Source organism: Pongo pygmaeus, chromosome 11 (assembly GCF_028885625.2).
Source record: "Pongo pygmaeus isolate AG05252 chromosome 11, NHGRI_mPonPyg2-v2.0_pri, whole genome shotgun sequence".
In the NCBI taxonomy this organism is placed as follows: domain Eukaryota; kingdom Metazoa; phylum Chordata; class Mammalia; order Primates; family Hominidae; genus Pongo; species Pongo pygmaeus.
In genome coordinates this window covers 76,641,585-76,659,015 of record NC_072384.2, presented here as the reverse complement: position 1 = coordinate 76,659,015, position 17,431 = coordinate 76,641,585, and the positions used below count along the sequence as shown (strand labels likewise).

General features: G+C 39.3%; 1 long non-coding RNA gene across 2 annotated transcripts in view; it reads left to right on the top strand.

Moving 5' to 3' along the window:
* Positions 1-17,027, top strand: part of LOC129031525 (uncharacterized) — a 111,734-nt gene extending 94,707 nt beyond the window's left edge. The window contains exons 4-5 of one of the 2 annotated variants that reach the window (XR_010122972.1): positions 15,429-16,034; positions 16,573-17,027. This is a non-coding gene — a long non-coding RNA (uncharacterized LOC129031525). Of the gene's footprint in view, positions 1-15,428 lie in introns of both variants that reach the window. The other variant, XR_008501070.1, reaches the window with a different exon arrangement.
* The last annotated feature ends 404 nt before the right edge of the window (positions 17,028-17,431 follow it).

Genomic DNA, 17,431 nt, shown 5'->3' with positions numbered 1-17,431 from the left:
TTCTTGTTAATGTTGATATTCTGACTGCCTTCCATGAACCACAGTGTTCTTAATGGCACCTAGAATGGTGAATCCTTTCCAGAGGTTTTCAGTTTAATTTTCCCAGCTCCACCAGAGGAATCATTATCTATGGCAGCTATAGCCTTACAAAATGTATTTCTTAAGTAGTAAGACTTGAAAGTCAAAACTACTCCTTGTTCCATGGGCTGCAGAATAGATGTTGTGATAGCAGACATGAAAACTATAGGAATCTCCTTGTGCATCTCCATCAGAGCTCTTTGGTGACTGGGTATATTGGCAATAAGCAGTAACATTTTGAAAGGACTTTTCCTCCTAAGCAATAGGTCTCAACAGTGGGCTTAAAAAATTTTAGGAAACCATGCTGTGAACAGATATGCTGTCAACCAGGTTTTGTTGTTGCATTTCTAAAGCACAGGAAGAGTAGATTTAGCATAACTCTTAAGGGACCCAGGATCTTTGGAATGGTAAATGGAGATTGGTTTCAACTTAAAGTCACAAGCTGCATTAGCCCCTGGCAAGACAGTCAGCTTGTCCTTTGAAGCTTTGAAGCCAGAAATTGCCTTCTCCTCTTTAGCTGTGAAAATCCTAGATGGCATCTTCTTTTAATAGAAGGCTGTTTTGTGAAAGTCTGTTGTTTAGTGTAGCCACCTTCATCAATGGTCTTAGCTAGATCTTCTGGAGAACTTGTTGCAGCTTCTTCATCAGCACTTGCTGCTTCACCTGGCACTTTTATGTTATGGAGATGGCTTCTTTCCTTAAATCTAATGGCCCAACCCCTGCTAGCGTCAAACTTTTCTTCTGCAGCTTCTTCACCTCTCACAGCCTTTGAAGAATTGAAGAGAAATAGGGCCTTACTCTGGATTAGGCTTTAGCTTAAGGGAATATTGTAGCTAGTTTGATCTTCTATCCAGACCATAAAAAGCTTTCTTCCTATCAGCAATAAGGCCATTTCACTTTCTTATCATTCATGTGTTCACTGGAGTCATACTTTTCATGTCATTCAAGAACTTTTCCTTTGCATTCACAGCTTGGCTGATTGTTTGACACAAGAGGCCTAGCATTCGACCTGTCTTGGCTTTCCATGTGCCTTCCTCACTATGCTTAATCATTTCTAGCTTTCGATGAAAAGAGAGAGAGACTTATGGCTCTTTCTTTCACTTGAACATTTAGAGGCCATTGTAGGGTTATTAATTGGCCTAAATTCAATATTGTTGTGTCCCAGGCATTGGGAAATCCTTATGAGAGATAGAAGAACGGCTGGTTGGAGGAGTAGTCAGAACACATACAACGTTTATTGATTACATTTACCATCTTATACAAACACTGTGGTGCCCCTAAATGGTTATAATAATAGTAACATGAAAAATGACTCATCCCAGATCACCATAACAGATATAATAATATGTTTGAAATAGTATGTGAATTATAAAAATGAGTCACGAAGTGAGCACATGCTGTTGGAAAAATGGTGCCGATAGACTTGCTCGATACAGGGTTACCATAATCCTGCAAATTTAAAAAAAAAGCAATATCTGCGAAGTGGAAAAGTGAAGAGCAATAAAATGAGATATGCTTGTATACCACAGTTTCTTTGTCCAGTCATCTGTCAATGGACACTTAAGTTTTTTTCCCTATCTTGGCTATTGTGAATAATGTTACAATCAACATGGAAGTGCAGATATCTTTAAGAGGAGGTGATTTTATTTCCTTTGGCTATATACCCAGAAGAGGAATTGCTGGGTCTTATGGTAGTCCAATTTTTAATTTCTTTAGAAATCTCCATACTGTTTTCCATAATGGCTGTACGAATCTACATTCCTATCAACAGTGTAAAAGTGTTCCCTTTTCTTCACACCCTCACCAACATTTGTTATTTTTTGACTTTTTGGTGATAGCTGTTTTAGAGGGTGTGAGGTGATATCTCATAGTGGTTTTGATTTGCATTTCCCTGATGATTAATGATGTTGAGCACCTTTTCATATTCTAGTTGTATATGGCCATCTTATCATCTGTGCTGAGCAGTGTAAATCATTCTCACAGTGCTGTGAGTTGAATTAGAACACCATGATTAAGTACACCAAGTTGATGTTACTTGAATTTTACTGGTTTTGTAAGCTTATTTGTATTTAATTCATAAATAATTTTTGATTTGTAGTTCTTTAAGAGCTATAAGCATGAGTTTTTTCTTTTATCAAGTTCATGTTTGATCATATTTAGTAACATTGTAATTATATGATTTAATTCAACATTGGGCATGTGAAATAATATATTTCCTTTAGAAGGAGTATATATATTTTACTCAAATTTGAAAAACAATTGGCTAGAGAGGGGGCTGGCAAACATTTTCTGTAAAGGGCCAGATAGTAAATATTTTAGGATTTGTAGGTCAAGAGGCAAATATTGAAGATATTATGTAGGTGCTTATATAATAAAAGAGAATGGAAATGTCAAAAAATTTGTTATTGATGAAATACAAATAATAATATTTAAGTACAATTTTTTTTGTAATACATGTCTATTAAGTATGAATTTCTTTTTTGGGAGAGATAATGTTTTACTTCATTGGGGTTCAACCTTAGTGTTCCTTTTCATCACATAGATCAAAACACTCATGTGTGAAAGCAATTCTTAGCTTGCATGTTGTACAGAAATAGGCAGTGGGCCAGATTTAGCTTGTGCTGTGGGCCATAGTTTGTCAACATTCAAATTAGAGTATAAAGGATTTATTGGGGCTAGGGAAATTTACCCAACCTCTCTGAACCTGTTTTATCTTCTGTGAGCTCTTCCATAAACTGGGGACAGTAAAAGCAGCAACCTATCTGGGCTGTTGTAAAGACTGTTTGATAATTCATGAGAGATACCTAGATCACTGTCTTATCGTCATTACATTTCAGAGAATGTTTTATACTTTGGAAAGTCATATAGGTCACTGGAGGATATTGAACAGAAAATAGCCAAATTGAACCTGTGCTTTTGAAGAGTCATCTGGCAACAGCATGGGATGGATTAGAGTAAGGGAAGGCCAGGAACACATGAGTCCAACTAGGAGATTGTTAAAATAGTTCTTAATTCCATCATGGCTCCTTGGCAATTTGCTCATGTTGTTTATATCCACTCCAGGCAAGTGGGGAAAACCAATAGTGGTTGGCAGAATAATGGTCCTTTAAGATGTGTACCCCTGATATGGTGTGGATGTTTGTACCCTCCAAATCTCATGTTGAAATGTGATTCCCAGTGTTGGAGGTGGGGCCTGGTGGAAGGTGATTGCATCACGGGGCGGATCCCTCATGAATGGTTTAGCACCACCCCCTTGCTGATGCGTGAGTTCTTGCTCAGTTAGTTCATGCAAGATCTGGTTGTTGAAAAGTCACTTTGAGGGTGAGGTACTCTGATGTTAGCATCTAAATGTAAGGAAAGAATACCATTGTCTGCTTATGTATTGATAGCAACACAGTGCAAGCCAGCATAATGCATTTGTCTTCGTGAATTCACTATGGTGACTTGGGGAAATGTGGCTGCTAAGTACTTGCTTCTTGTATGGATCAAGGCAGTTATTTTGTGAAAACTATCAGAAGACTAAAAAAAATTGAAAGACAAAACATGAGAGAAAGATGAACTAACCTAAAGTAATTGAATATCCGTGAATAACAGAAGCCTCAGGATGGTTGTCCTGAGTTTCTGCTGCAAAGTGCTTGTCTGCAATACAGCCTGCAGAACTGTGAGCTGATTAAACCGTTTTTGTTTATAAATTACCCAGCCTCAGGTATTCCTTTATAGCAATGCAAGAGCAGCCTAACATACCCCCTACTATCCAGAACCTGTGAATATATTACCTGACGTGGCAAAAGGGGCTTTGCTGATATCATAAAGGCTAAGGATCTTGTGATGGGTGAGATTATCGTGGATTATCCAAGTGGGCCTAATCACATGAGTCCCCCAAAATGGAGAACCATTCCCTGCTATGGAGAACCAGGGAGATGGCTTTGTGAAGACTCAGCCCACCATTGCTGGCATTGAAGATGGAAGAATGGGGCTGTGAGCCAAGGAATGTTAGTAGCCCCTAGAAGTTGGAAAAGGCAAGAAAACAGATTCTCCCCTTGAGCCTCCAGGAAGGAATATAGTTGTTGACAACTTAATCTTAGCCCAGTAAGATTTGTGTTGGAGTTTTGAACTACAAAGCTGTAAGATAATACATATGTATTGTGTAAGCCACTAAATTTTGGTAATTTGTAATGGCAGCAATAGAAAATTAATACACCGGTATGATCCAGTTATCTATGATAATGAGAGGGTAGAATAAAAAATAGTTCCAAATATGTCTAAATACTATGTTTCCTAAGCATATTCCTTATTTTAAGCATAAATAATATTATTATTAATAGACAGTTTTTCTTGATGTCACTGATTAAATAATAAACCCAATATTTAAAGAATATATATTTGAAGGTGCCAAATCATTGGCATACACTGGGTCTTAGCTTGGAAACATGGAGAAGTTTACCCAACGTTGGTTCAACAAATTCAACTGATATGAACACTTCATCCCAGAGGGCTTTCATTAGTAATTATTTGGTAGTCTCTGCTGACAAACTAGTGAGCCAGGTATGGCTATGAGTAGAAATATGAATCAGGATGACAAGCTCAAAGTTTCTAGGTATTCCTAGGAAGTGAGGATGATGCCACAGCAGGTGACATTCTTAGAGATGACCCTGGGCTTGGTCTGCAAGGATGAGTGGGAGGGGCCAGAGGGAGAAAGAGCCAAGGCAGAGGGACCTGGAGTACAGAAAGATGAATGTGAGGAATCCCAGGCAGTCCCAGAGAGCTCCGACACTCACTTGACCAGGCTGGGAGTCTCCCCAAACCCCCATGGCTGAGGCTTGGGAAGAGGTGTCTTGGCAGTAGGTCGTCTTATCTGCGTACTGCATCTTGCCTTGGCCTATCCCAGGCTCTCTTCCCACGCTGGTCCATTCAGCATTTGCAAACATTGGGAAAAAAGCTATTATTTGTATAATATCAGCAAATGTTTTCTTTTGTTTTATAAAGGGAAAGGATATTTAATTAGTCCTTCTGTGGGCCTCATTATTAACAGTAAGTTACCTCAGTAGAGTGTAGAACTGTGGATAGAGTAAATTGAACAATATTCCTAAATATTGCATAAACTGATCATTTCTGACGAACCACCTTGGGCTTAGGAGAGTGGGAAGGTACGTCCGCACCTGGGATGGAGGAGAAAATGAATGAGGACAGAGACTCAAGGGAAGGTAACCTTGGAGGGGGGTTGATGAGGACCTTTCTTAACTTCGACATTTTCTTCAGGCGAAGTCATGGCCTGGAGGTTCCTTTCCGAAGTCTGTGAGTCTCAGACTTTGAGCTGTGGAGAAATTGCTAAACGTCGTAACTCATTCATTATCATATTCTTAGCTGGATCTGCATAGTAACTCATAAAGCTGTCTCCTAGCAGCTTACACATAAGACACATGACTCACAAGATAGCATCATGTACTTCATGGTTTCTGTGGGTCTGAATGGAGTCTGCTTGCTTCTTGAGCAAATCCGACTTTAACAACAAACCCAAGTCAGTCAATGTCATTATCATCATCACACCACCATCATCAGCAGCAATAATAACAAATACCTAACATTCCTAAAATAAAGGGCAATTTACAAATACGTTTACATGTCTTAGCCCTTGTGCTCTTCTCACTCTGCTTCCTAGCTAGGTGGAATGTTATCAGGACACCTGGTCACCACCTGGTGTGAGTCAACCAAAACTGTGATGTTGAACTAACTATAAACTTAAATGAGATCTTTTTCTGAGGTTCCCTTTCTTGAACTTGCCTTGCGCATTATGGATAGAAGGGGAAGTCTGTAGTTTAAGCATAAAAACAGCAAGAATGGAAATATAGAAGAGAAGAAAAGAATTTTACACGTACGTGTTGAACCCCTGAGTTTCTCTAGAGACAACAGTGATTCAGTGTCAAAACAGGAATGAGATCACACATACTTCACCAAGATCTAAAGTAATCCCTGGGACAGTTCTTGGAGGATGAGGTACTCTGTGATGTTTAGCATTTAAATGTAAGGAAAGAACCCCATTGTCTCCTTATGTATTCATAGCAACACAGTGCAAGCCAGCATAATGCATCTGTCTTCATGAATTCACTGTAGTGACTTGGGGAAATGTGGCTGCTAGGTACTCTAGGCTCTAGTATGCATCGAGGCAGTTATTTCCTGAAAACTATCAGAAGACTAAAAAAATTGAAAGACAACACACAATAAGAAAGATGAACTAACCTGAAGTAACTAAATATCTGTGAATAACAGAAGCCTCAGGATGGTTGTCCTGAGTTTCTGCTGCAAAGTACTTGTCTGCAATATTTTAAAGACTTAATAGAATTTTATTTTAAAGCCATGACATTAGCACAGTTAAGCCAATCAATGTTTTTTAATAGCCTTTTAAAGGTGCCTTTTTAATTGTGCTCTGTGGGAGGGAAAGGCACATGAAGACTGAAAAACATCTAAAAATGGCTTAGTCAGATCTTTCAAAAATATTTGCAAATGCACATTTTTGCCTTGGTTCGATTGCTGTAGAAGTGGGGTTAACACATAAGATCTAAAGGGCTTATTCCCCGTGAAAAAACAAAGATTTAACCCTTGTGTAGGTTCATTCAGTTCAGCATCATAGCAAAATATTTGAGATCTGCACTGGTTTCCTTTTGGGGCTCCAAGAGAGTTGTGGTTTCTGTTAGAGAAGGAATGACTATGCAGAAACTTCCCTTCCCTCCTTGGGGCCCAGGAGACACAGAAAACACTCATCTTGTTCCTTCTAGCAGTCCTTTAACAGTCTGAATGTTTGCCAGTGACCACTTTGGATTTATAGTTAGAATGTGTCCAAACATCTGGATAAATAGCAAAAAGTGCTATTAACTTTTTAACTTGCTTGCTGGCACAATGCCCATGTTATTTGCACAATTAGAGCGCATCTCCCTTTCTTCATAACTTACTATTGTATGATGCTTTATTGTTTAAAAAATGCTTTCATATTTATTTTCCTGTTGGGAGCCCCACAATAGTCATGTATGACAAGAAAGTTATTATTAGTTTCTGTTTGATAGATGTAGAAACTGAAGCTTGGAAATATGGAGAGGTTTACCTAAGGTCGGTTCAACAAATTCAACCAATATTTCATGAGTACTGTAGAATGCTTTATATATCCCAGGGGGCTTTCAAAAGTCATTATTTTATAGTCCCTGCTAACAAAGTGGTGAGACACATAGTTACCAAATCTTCTCACTTCCTTTCCAGTACTATGTCCATGAAATTATGGGTCTTTCGCGTGACCTGTAGAATTATATGAAGAATTTACTTCTTTAAAAATTTTCAACCCAAGTATTTGTTGGTTTGGAGTTGCAGCATAAAGACAGCTGAATGTACAGATAATTAGAGGGGGAATGAATTAACCAATAGAGAAGGGTATTTGGTCTTGCTTTTTGCTTTAATTATTTTTGATTATTTTCTTGAAGAGGAGTCATTTGGGGAGTTTTTTTTTTCTTCTTCTTTTTTTTAACCAAGCATTTCATTGCAGTGTTTCATCACAGTACTGTGTACTGCTGTATTGATCTGATATGCTCAGTTCTGGCCAGGGGCCATCAGTGTACACATGCAATGGAACAAACTGACTGAGGTAGGAAGACAGATTGGAGATGAGGGCAAGTGCCTGGAAACTGGGCTGCCATGGGCATCTGTGGCCAGGCTGGGATCACACTAGCAGATTTCAATGCATTTTTACGTGGCCTTATACTAGGCTGGTCCTATTAGCACATGACATGCTTAATGGTTAGTTGTTTTTCTTAATTTCCTGGAGAGAAGATCCTTTTGAAAACTCCAAATTTTTCTAAGTTGAGCTAAGAGGAACGTTCCCTTCCCCCCCACTCCCTTACTTCTCAGTTAGTTTTGATTAAGGGTCCTTAAGGAGAAGTTCAGAGGAACCAGAAAATGGGAGTAGCTGTCAGGCATGACGTGCCAGGCATGGTATAGTATTGAAACCAAGGAAAGAGTCTGTGCTAGGGCAGAAGAGTGGGGTGCAGTCTCCCAGAGCTGAAATAGCACCTTAACTCTGCTGCGTGATCCTTAGACATTTAATCTTTCTGGGACTCTGTTTCCTTAAAGTACAATTGAGGTAATATGCATATTCTAATTGGCTATTACTGAAATAATATTATGTGAAGGGTTAAGCAGAGTCCATGACATATAGCAGGTACTCAATAATAAAAGCAGCTACTACTACTATTACTATCACTGTCACTACCACTAGTGTAATTGGGGTCAAGAGAGCAAGAAACCAGATTAGCTCTGCTCCTCTCCCTTTTCCACCCTCTCACATCCTGTTATTATGAGTAGAAAGGGAAAGCTCTTGAGGCAAAAAATCACAGTTAGAACCCATGCCTCAAGTATTTTAGCTGAAGATGTAGGAACTGATTCCCAGGAACTACAAGGACTTTACTAATGGTATTTTTAGATTGGTCTACTCTGCAGGCTACGTTGGGCACTAGAATTTTAGACTCCAGATACATTCTCAGTTATAATTCAACTGTTCATTCGCTGTGGTGAAATACCTTAGTTTTCTGAACTTCCTTTTGTCTTGTGCTAAATGAAAATGAAAGTATGTCTAAATCAAATCAAATTGGTAGAAACGTTTGAATGGTACAGGCCAAAGCATCCATGCATGATTTTCATGTGTTTTCTCCATTCCCTTGTCCTCACTGTCAACACAGTTTGCATATTCCTTTTCATTTGTTCTTTTCGTAATAAATGTTTTGGTATACTAAAGACACAACAGGGAAGTTCATGCTTTTATTTATTCATTTATTTAAAGAGCTTCTTTGGGCACCTAGTACATCAGGCATTGACCCATTTAGGGAAGTGCTTAGGTTCTCCCAGGCATTGTAATGGGCAGCAAATGAATCATGGTTTCATATATGATCTGGCAGCATATGAACTTAGTCAGTGGAAACAGTGAGTCAGGAAGCCAAAAGGCAAAGTCCATCTCTGCACAAGGAAAGAGACTGAGCTGGGAATGATGCACTGTGGTCTGGGAACCTCATTATTAGCAAGTTGGAGACATACTGGAGAGTGTTCAGAGAAAAGTAACAGGGATGATAAACGGGCGGAAAGACTGATTTATGAAGACTTACACAACAAAATATGTATTCTTGGATCAACAAAGACTTCAGAAGAAATGTGATCACTATCAACTACTCTCTGAAGGTTGTGAATACCCCAGAGGAATACACGATGTTTAGCCTGATATTTGAAATGGTGACAAGGAATTACAGGATGGCAAATTTAACCTGCGGATCAGAGAAATATGAGGCTCACAAATTTATCTTATGCCTTATTGACAGAAAGTGGCATCAAAGGGCAGCATCCTTAATCTATTTTACCTTCAATCTATATTTCTGCAGTTGTCATTATATTTAATCATTTGTTTTCTGTTTGTGCTCAGGGATTTTATGTGTGTTTCCTATTTACATATACCTTCCTTGAAGACGTCAGAAATAAAATATTTGATTTTTTTACCTTCTACTTCAAAGGCTCAAAGATAAAAGCAGTTAAAAACAGTTTTTTTTAAACTGAAGTTTGCATACTTAACCTTCATTGAAGGTCATTGCCATAATGAAGGATTTTATTTCCATGGAAAGCCAAATGGGTGGAGTGACTATAAAACTATTCTTTAGAGCCTTATTTAATCACAAGTTATACACACACACACACACACTCTCACACATGCTATAGTAGAAAACTTTCAAAGGGTATAAAATCAATTTAGGGGCAGAATCCAATCCCTTGCAATTTTATGTATTCCGGATTCCTACAAAAGGGGCCATTTTAGCTATGGGGTGGAAGTGTACAACTTCAAGGAACTAACCTGATTGGGGCTGGGCCTAGGATTCAGGCCACAGAAGCCCTCAGAAGATCTGGGTCCTGTGGACTGGTAAGGCTGCCATCAAATCTCTTGAAATATCTGTGGACTCCACAGTCCACATGGGTATCCAAGTGGTTTCTGGGCAGTGACTCCATGTCTGGATTGGGGCTGGGTTGGGTTACAGGGTGAAGGCACAACCCAGGCTAAGACTAAGAGCTTGGTTCATTTCCCAGCCACAGTGATTGGCTGCGGGGGTCAAGGCAGGGGCCAGGAGGGCGGATTGTGACTCAAACTGGGATTTGCAGGATATTTTCTGGGAAGGCTGGGACTCAGACCTCTTCTGTTGGTCAGTGCAGCACACAGATAGGAAGGCTGGGAATGCTGGGGTAAATCATGCTGTGATGATGGGAGCCAGCCTGGGAATGAGGCCCGAGCATGGGCCAAGGCAGAGCCAGAGGAAAACCACAAGGAAATGGAGGCAGAGCCCCAATGACAAATGAGTATCCAGATCAAGCTCACGCAGATGAAGTTCTGCCTGTCTCTGCTGCTTTCAGTTATTGGAACTAATAAGTGTCCTTTTTGTATTTAGCAATTTGACCTGGGCTTTAGTCCCTTATAAAAAAGAATCTTAATGAACTTTTGAGTAAGTACCAAGTTGTGTGGTATAGATCACAATTTCTCTCTAAGTGTGGAGGAGAGAAGGTCCCTGTAAGCTAGGAGAGCAGTTATAATGAAAGCTATGGCATGGGGGTGGGAGAAGGGAGTGGGCAGGAGGTGACTGAGCGTCTAGTGTCCACCAGGTTCCAGGCACTGGGATGGGCCTCACAGTCTATCTTTATGGCAAACCTGCCTTTTGTGTCTCATTATTCTATTTTGTAAATGAAGAAACTAAGGTGCAGACAAGTTAAGCAACCTGAACTAGTGGCACAGGCTAGTGAATGAAATGTCCAGGATTTGAACCTGTGCTCTCCCCATGACTCCACCCTTCCTCAAGTCTACAGAACAGACTAGGTTAAGAACATCCTGGTCTCAGTTCTAGTTGTTCAATCTTGAAGTCACTTACATTCCCCATGTCGTAGTTTCCTCCACTGTACAAAAGTGATGATAATGCCCACCTCTGAGGATCGTTATGGAGGCTAGTATGTGGGAGACACTTTGCAAATTGGGAAGTGCTAGGTGAATGTGAGACATTATTTTTATTGGGGCAGGGCTTCAGGGAGGAAAGAACACTTAACCTAGAGATAGGAGATTAGAATAGATTTTGTAGGGAGTTAGTGGGGAAAGGGTGAACTGTTCAGATCAACTTGGGCAGAGGCATGGAACACAGCTGAACATGAGTCTTTGGTGCAAAAGAAAATAAACTGCCTTTGTAGTTTCTGATGGGAAGCTTTGGGGAATGTGGTCCAGGGTAGTGTTCCTTTTGTTGTTTGTTTGTTCATTTACCCATTTATTTCTTTAAGGACAAATATACTTCCATAACTTCATTTAATCTTCTTTCTCCTGCTAAGAATGAGTGTTCTACTGCATTACTTACTATGTGTAATTTTTCTAGCTTCTCTATACAAAATGGCTTTCTTTTCCTCCTTATCACCTTTATTACTATCTCGTGTACTATTTTTATATTTTACTTATTTAGCTTGTTTATCTTTTTCTTTCAAGAATATAAGCTCCACAAAGGCAGCTTTTTTTTTATTGTTATGCTTTAAGTTCTAGGGTACATGTGCACAATGTGCAGGTTTGTTACGTAGGTATACATGTGCCATGTTGGTTTGCTGCACTCATCAACTCATCATTTACATTAGATATTTCTCCTAATGCTCTCCCTCTCCCAGCCCCCCACCCCCCAACAGGCCCCCATGTGTGATGTTCCCCTCCCTGTGTCCATGTGTTCTCATTGTTCAACTCCCACTTATGAGTGAGAACATGCGGTGTTTGGTTTTCTGTCGTTGTGATATTTTGCTGAGAATGATGGTTTCCAGCTTCATCTATATCCTCACAAAGGACATGAACTCATCCTTTTTTTATGGCTGCATAGTATTCCATAGTGTATATGTGGAGGGCAGATATTTTTTTCTATCTTGTTTACAGTTGTATCACAGCACTTTGAACAGTGTCTGGCACATACACAGTAGATGACCAATAAATATTTGTTGAATCAAAGAATGAACTCCTTATTTATGTCTATAATAACTGGGGTGGGCAGTAAATGGGTATGGTTCATAAAAAATTTTAGCCTTGGACAATTATTCCTCATAATATGCATAGAGATTGTCAGTAAATGTTTTTCTCCTTGTCCCATTAGTCCATCTAACCTCATCTTAGAAGAAGGATGTGGGAATTACCTTCTCTTTCTGGTCTCTCTTCCAGTTTTCCTTTCTACAATTGCATTAGCCTATTTCTAACCCTCTGCTCTCCTTCCAGGTTGCTGACTTTGCCTGGAGGGGCTCTATCAGGTTTGTTTAGGTTCTCTGTGTCACTTAAGGAGGGCTTGTGTCTTTCAGTTTCAGAGTATAAGATCTACAAGATAGACTTTTTTCCTGCCAATGTTGATCTTCTCTCAGAGTCTAACTTTGATACACCAACATACGTTCAAAACTTCTCTTTCTTAAGTCCTTCAAAAACAGCCCCCTTTGTAGAAGAGGATGAAGAAAATCGGGAAAGAATGATGAAAAAGAAAAAAAAATTATACATGTCATTCTGTCATACCTGTACCCCGATTCCCTAATTAAGAGAAGGGATAAAAATTGGACTCCTGATTTGTCTTGAATTGGACTGAGAAAGCACATTATCAACAGACCTAATATTGGATTCATTAATTTTATTTATCTCATCCCTACCTCCTTTTTGATTTAATCATGGCTTGTACTAAGTAAAAATTAGAAATACACTGGAATATTTTTATTAGTGCAATGGCTAGAATATTGCTTCAAACCAATGTGAAATATCTGTTTATATCCTCTTCTAACATTTCTTTTTAAAAAAATTTTGTTTTTAATTGACACATAATGATTGCCCTTATTTATGGGGTACAGAGTGATATTTCAACGCTTGTATACAATGTGTAATGATCAAATCAGGGCAATTAGCATATCCACCAGCTCAAACATTTAACATTTCTTTGTACTGGAAACATTCACAATTCCTCTCCTCTAGCTATGTGAAAATATAGAATAAGTTATTGTTAACTATTGTCACCCTATAGTATTAATACTATAAAACACTAGAATTTATTCCTCCTATTTAGCTGTAGATTTATCTATTCATTAACCAACCTCTTTTTACACCCCTCTCCTTTCTACTTTTCTTTGCTTCTAGTAACCACAATTTAACTGTCTACTTCCAGGAGCTCAACATGTTTTTTTGTGTTTTGTTTTGTTTTGTTTTTTGTTTTTGTTTTTTGAGATGGAATCTCCCTCTGTCATCCCGGCTGGAGTGCAATGGTGCATTCTTGGCTCACTGCAACCTCTATCTCGCAGGCACAAGTAATCCTCCCACTTCAGCCTCTTGAGTAGCTGGGACCACAGGTGCACACCACCATGCCAGGCGACTTTTTTGCATTTTTTGTAGAGACAGGGTTTCACCATGTTGCCCAAGCTAATGAGCTCAACTTTTTCTGCCCTCACAAACAAGTATTTATTAGTCTTTCTATACCTGATTTGTTGTGAGTTTTTATCATGAAAGATGTTGAATTTTATCAAATGCTTTTTCTGCATCTCTTGAGATGATCACATGGTTGTATTCTTCATTCTGTTGATGTGATGCAGCATGTTTTGCTGATTTGCATGTGTTGAACCATCCTTGCATCCCTGGGATAAATTTCCCTTGATTGTGTTGTATAACCTTTTTGGTGTATTCATGGGTTCAGTTTGCTAGATTTTGTTAGAATTTTTGCATCTGTGTTCATCAGGAATATAGGCTGTAGTTTTTTTTTTTCTTATTGTGTCCCTGTCTGGTTTTGGTATCAGGGTAATAATGTTGGCCTTATAGAATAAGTTTTCAAGAATTCTCTCCTCTTCAATTTTTTGAAACAGTTTGAGAAGAACTGGTGTAAGTTCTTCCTTAAAAGTTTGATAGAATACAAATAATAAAAATACAAAAAATAAAAACTGTGAAACCATCTGGTCCTGGACTTTTCTTTGTTGAGTGCTAACATTTCTTGCATTAGGTAAAACTTAGCTAATTTTACCAAATTTTACCTATTTGTTTTCACTAGGCCACTCCAGATGTTCAAATCAAATCATTTTTTAATTAAAATATGTATTGTGAGCAAGTGGAACCGTAAAGTCAAGAAGGTGGTCTTTGTCAAAGGATAGCAGAAAAAAATCAAATTAGTAAAGCAGCAGGTGCTAAGGATTTTGCTGCATTCATTTGTTCTAATCCCTCAGAATTTTAGTTGGAAATTTCAAAGAACCACAGCATGAGATGGACAAATACTATTAGTTCTCAATATCTGTCCTTTGTCAAGATTCTCCCTTCAGGGCCCATGCCTTGATGCTGTTTCTGTTCTGGATATCCATTTAACAGACAGCTCCTATGAGGCACTTGTGCTTAAGTTAAGTGTAAAGCACCCACCTCTACAGCATTCCCTTTGTGGGGCTTTGACTTGGCTATTCTCTCTGTGAGGCTAGTGTTGCCTATGTGAACTCAGCATTCACTTTGGCTAAAAAGAGCACCTGTGTCAGGCTTTGGCCAGGAATAAACCACTTGGTGATAAACAAGGATGATGCGATTATTCTAGTCACTTCTTGGTGCTGTCAAGCCTGGGCAAATCTCACTAGTGCAGGCTTCCTGGAAGGCTTTTAGTGTTTCCGACTTCTGGCTAGAAACTTGGAATATGCTAACAGTGAAAGATAATAGGGTGAGGGAAGTGGTCTGTTAATGTGTGCTGGTGGTGTTTAGGGGAAAAGATTTTGTTTGGGGATTGATTTTAGTTACATGAACCATTAATCTTGGTTTATGACTTTCAGGGAAAATGAATATTTTTCTTTTTTTTTTTGAGACAGAGTCTTGCTCTGTTGCCGGGCTGGAGTGCAGTGGCACGATCTCAGCTCACTGCAACCTCCGCCTCCCGGGTTCAAGCGATTCCCCTGCCTCAGCCTCCCGAGTAGCTGGGACTACAGTGTGCACCACCACACTGGCTAATTTTTTTTTTTTTTGTATTTTAGTAGAGACAGGGTTTCACCATGTTGTCCAGGATGGTCTCGGTCTCCTGACCTCGTGATCCGCCCACCTCGGCCTCCCAACAATAATTTTTATTCAATGTGTGCTTGTGCCATAGTATTAATTGCCAGGTGAAAGCTTTATTTTCAACAACATCCTTTCTTTCCTACTTGCCGAATTGTGCTAGTATTAATTCTCAAACTCCAGGAATACATGAGCATAAAAGCAGAAGACTAGACTCAGATGGGAAATACAGTCTTTGAAGATCTACTACACTATACAATTTAAAGTGCTTACTTAATTATTATAATTTGTATTTCAGGAGAAACAAATGCCAAACAGTGAAGGTCAAGAAGGCCAAAGTGATATATGCAAGTTCAAAAAGCGGAAGAAGCTTTTACACAGAGAAATATCAACCAGCCAGCTTTTCATGACTGATGCCTGAAAATATCATTCACCTGTGTCTCTGAGCATACTTGGCTTTGACTCTTAGTGATATTACATGTAATGTCATGGCTAGATATTTCAATTTCAGAAACAAATGATTCCACTGAATAGTAAGACATTTGCCAACTGGACAGTAATTCATAAGGAGAGGTTCAGAAACCGTAAGTTTTATTATGAAAAGGTAAGGAAATCCAACCCTAGATGGAGGTAACTTGAAAAGAATGATTGGTTGTTTTGTGTAACTCTAAAGGGCATAACTAGGACTAACAAGTCAAAGCTTTCAGGAAGAAAATTTCTATATAACGTGCAGAAATTTCAAACAGTTGATCAGTTGCTTTTGTTATTATTGTTAGAGACAGGATCTCACTATGTTGCCCAGGCTTGATTCTAACCTCCCCCACCACCAACCCCCTGGCTCAAGCAATCCTCCTGCCTTAGCCTGTTGAGTAGCTGGGACTACGGGCACACACCACTGCACCAGGTCAATTTCTAACAGCTCAAAGTGTTATAAAGGAATAGGTCACCTAGTAGCATGGTCCGTGGTGTCTGTAAGACTTCTCGTCAGTCAGGCTGTGGTATGGGATTGAAGTGGAAGATCACTAAGAAATGGAGGGAATGAATTTCGGAATGGGTGGGGGGTTGCAGGGTGTTGGGTCAATAGCTGTCTTATCAATGGAGCTGAGAATGAAAACCTAGGAAAAGTGACACTGGTGCTAGAAGGGAACTGGGCCATCCACTTTATAGACCATCTGCTAATTTGTTGCTCATTTGTTGGTGAAACTTGGGAAGGTAATGGATATGTATTAGCTCTCTCAGAACTTGCCTTGTTGCCTAATGGATATCTTTGACTTTTCCAACTCCAAGTATCTGTAAGAGTTCCTAATTTCCTGATAGACTTGTAAAACCACTCAAACCCACCAGGCCCTTATTCTGTTTCCAAGACCACCTTTCAGGTGTCACCGTGTTGACAAGTTATTTGGAGCTCTATTGACCTTGTCTCATTATTGGAACTTTTCTAGTATCTTGAATGCAGATGGAAGGAAAGGAGACAATAACAACAAAAAAATAAAACTGCAACAGCATGATTTATTATAGTACATATTTCTCAGAAGAGACAAAAACAGCATCAATGAAGAGCAATCATAGAAGGTTCACAGTTGCCTCAGAACCAATTCAACAATTCATAGGGGGTTGGCATCACGTAAACAGCTGGGGAAAAGCAGTTAAATGATTTTCTACATGCTCTTAGGGAGAGACTGTGTCTAATCTGATGCAGTTGCTCCAAAGGAGTGCAGCTAATGACATCTACACCAAATATCAGTTCAATAAATCGCTTCCTTTCATTAATCCCAGTGTCGGTGTCTGCATTAATGGTGTTAACACAGCAGAAGGTCTAAAGGAGAGATAATAAGGACCTGTTTTTAGTGACATGTGGGGGTGGCCCTGTGAAAACAAGCAAATATATAACTGGTCCCTTGACTCTGGTGAATCAAAATCATTTCATTTATTCATTCTGTCACTCCAAAATTATTCTTTGGGTGACTACTATGTGCCTGGTCCTGGGCTATGTCCTTATGTACCAATGAACAAAGGGCCTTCAGGGAGCTTATAGTAGGTGGGGAGGAGGCAGAAGTCATCACCTGCATTCATAATTGACTGTGATGAGGGATAAGAAGGGAAAATATGCATTTCTTTGAAAGAATGTAACAGGGGAATACCTTTAGATGGAGACTGACCATCTTTCTAGAAAAATCAGGGCTTTAGGCTAGAAGAGTTTGTAGTGTATGGGTGATTATGACTCCTTTGGGAGTCCAGACATACATGAACACCGTGCGTTTACCATCAAATCTGTATGTGACTATGTTTTACAGTGGGCGG